This window comes from Triticum dicoccoides, chromosome 6A (genome assembly GCF_002162155.2).
Source record: "Triticum dicoccoides isolate Atlit2015 ecotype Zavitan chromosome 6A, WEW_v2.0, whole genome shotgun sequence".
NCBI classification, from domain to species: Eukaryota; Viridiplantae; Streptophyta; class Magnoliopsida; order Poales; family Poaceae; genus Triticum; species Triticum dicoccoides.
Genome location: NC_041390.1, coordinates 288,115,730 through 288,118,251, shown reverse-complemented (window position 1 = coordinate 288,118,251; position 2,522 = coordinate 288,115,730).

Below are 2,522 nucleotides of genomic sequence, written 5' to 3'. Positions count from 1 at the left end.
AGACAACATTAGCGACGGCGGCAGCGCCTCCTTCGAGGGAAGCGGGGCGATGACAACTCCGATGAGCTCCCATGCCACCGCGTCAAGACGGAGGAGGACTCCGACTAGGCGCTGGCGACTGTTGTGGGCCCCGCGGGGGCGTGTAAGTGAAGGAAATATGCCCTAGAGGCAATAATAAAGTTGTTATTTATATTTCCTTATATCATGATAAATGTTTATTATTCATGCTAGAATTGTATTAACTGGTGATAACCCACAAGTATAGGGGATCGCAACAGTTTTTGAGGCTAGAGTACTCAACCCAAATTTATTGATTCGACACAAGGGGAGCCAAAGAATATTATCAAGTATTAGCAGCTAAGTTGTCAATTCAACCACACCTGGAAACTTAATATCTGCAGCAAAGTATTTAGTAGCAAAGTAATATGATAGTAGTGGTAATGATAGCAAAAGGTAATGATAACAAAAGTAATGTTTTTGGTGTTTTGTAGTGATTATAGCAATAGTAGCGGAAAAGTAAATAAGCAAAGAACAATATATGGAAAGCTCGTAGGCAATGGATCGGTGATAGAGAATTATTCCGGATGTGGTTCATCATGTAACAGTCATAACCTAGGGTGACACAGAACTAGCTCCAATTCATCAATGTAATGTAGGCATGTATTCCGAATATAGTCATACATGCTTATGGAAAAGAACTTGCATGACATCTTTTGTCCTACCCTCCCGTGGCGGCGGGGTCCTAGCGAAAACTAAGGGATATTAAGGCCTCCTTTTAATAGAGTACCAGACCAAAGCATTAACACATAGTGAATACATGAACTCCTCAAACTACGGTCATCACCGGGAGTAGTCCCGATTATTGTCACTTCGGGGTTGCCGGATCATAACACATAGTAGGTGACTATAGACTTGCAAGATAGGATCAAGAACTCTCATATATTGATGAAAACATAATAGGTTTAGATCTGAAATCATGACACTCGGGCCCTAGTGACAAGCATTAAGCATAGCAAAGTCATAGCAACATCAATCTCAGAACATAGTGGATACTAGGGATCAAACCCTAACAAAACTAACTTGATTACATGATAAATCTCATCCAACCCATCACCGTCCAACAAGCCTACGATGGAATTACTCACGCACGGCGGTGAGCATCATGAAATTGGTGATGGAGGATGGTTGATGATGATGATGGCAACGGATTCCCCTCTCCGGAGCCCCGAACGGACTCCAGATCAGCCCTCCCGAGAGGTTTTAGGGCTTGGCGGCGGCTCCGTATCGTAAAACGCGATGAATCCTTCTCCCTTATTTTTTTCTCCCCGAAAGTGAATATATAGATTTGGAGTTGAGGTTGGAGGAGCTCCAGGGGGCCCAAGAGGTAGGGGGGCGAGCCCGGGGGGCAGGCGCGCCCCCACCCTCGTGGCTAGGGTGTGCCCCCCTGGTCTTGATCTTTTGCCAGTATTTTTTGTTATTTCCAATAGACGCTCCGTGGAGTTTCAGGTCATTCCGAGAACTTTTGTTTCTGCACATAAATAACACCACAGCAATTTTGATGAAAACAACGTCAGCCCGGGTTAATTCCATTTAAATCATGCAAGTTAGAGTCCAAAACAAGGGCAAAAGTGTTTGGAAAAGTAGATACGACGGAGTCGTATCAACTCCCCCAAGCTTAAACCTTTGCTTGTCCTCAAGCAATTCAGTTGACAAACTGAAAGTGATAAAGAAAAAATTTTACAAACTCTGTTTGCTCTTGTTGTTGTAAATATGTAAAGCCAACATTCAAGTTTTCAGCAAAGATTATGAATTAACCATATTCACAATAACGCTTAGGTCTCATGTTTACTCATATCAATGGCATAATCAACTAGCGAGCAATAATAATAAATCTCAGATGACAACACTTTCTCAAAACAATCATAATATGATATAACATGATGGTATCTCGCTAGCCCTTTCTGAGACCGCAAAACATAAATGCAGAGCACCTTTAAAGATCAAGGACTGACTAGACATTATAATTCATGGTAAAAGAGATCCAGTCAAGTCATACTCAATGTAAACTAATAGTAATGAATGCAAATGACGGCGGTGCTCTCCAACTGGTGTTTTTTTAATAAGAGGATGATGACTCAACATAAAAGTAAATAGATAGGCCCTTCACAGAGGGAAGCAGGGATTTGTAGAGGTGCCAGAGCTCGGTTTTGAAATAGAGGTGAATAATATTTTGAGCGGTATACTTTCATCGTCAACATAACAACCAAGAGATGTCGATATCTTCCAAGCTACACACATTATAGGCGGTTCCCAAACAGAATGGTAAAGTTTATACTCCCCTCCACCAACAAGCATCAATCCATGGCTTGCTCGAAACAACGAGTGCCTCCAACTAACAAGAGTCCCATGGGGAGTTTTGTTTGTAATTATTTTGATTTAGTTTGCATAAAGCATGGGACTGGGCATCCCGGTGACCAGCCATTTTCTCATGAGTGAGGAGTGGAGTCCACTCCTCTTGAGAA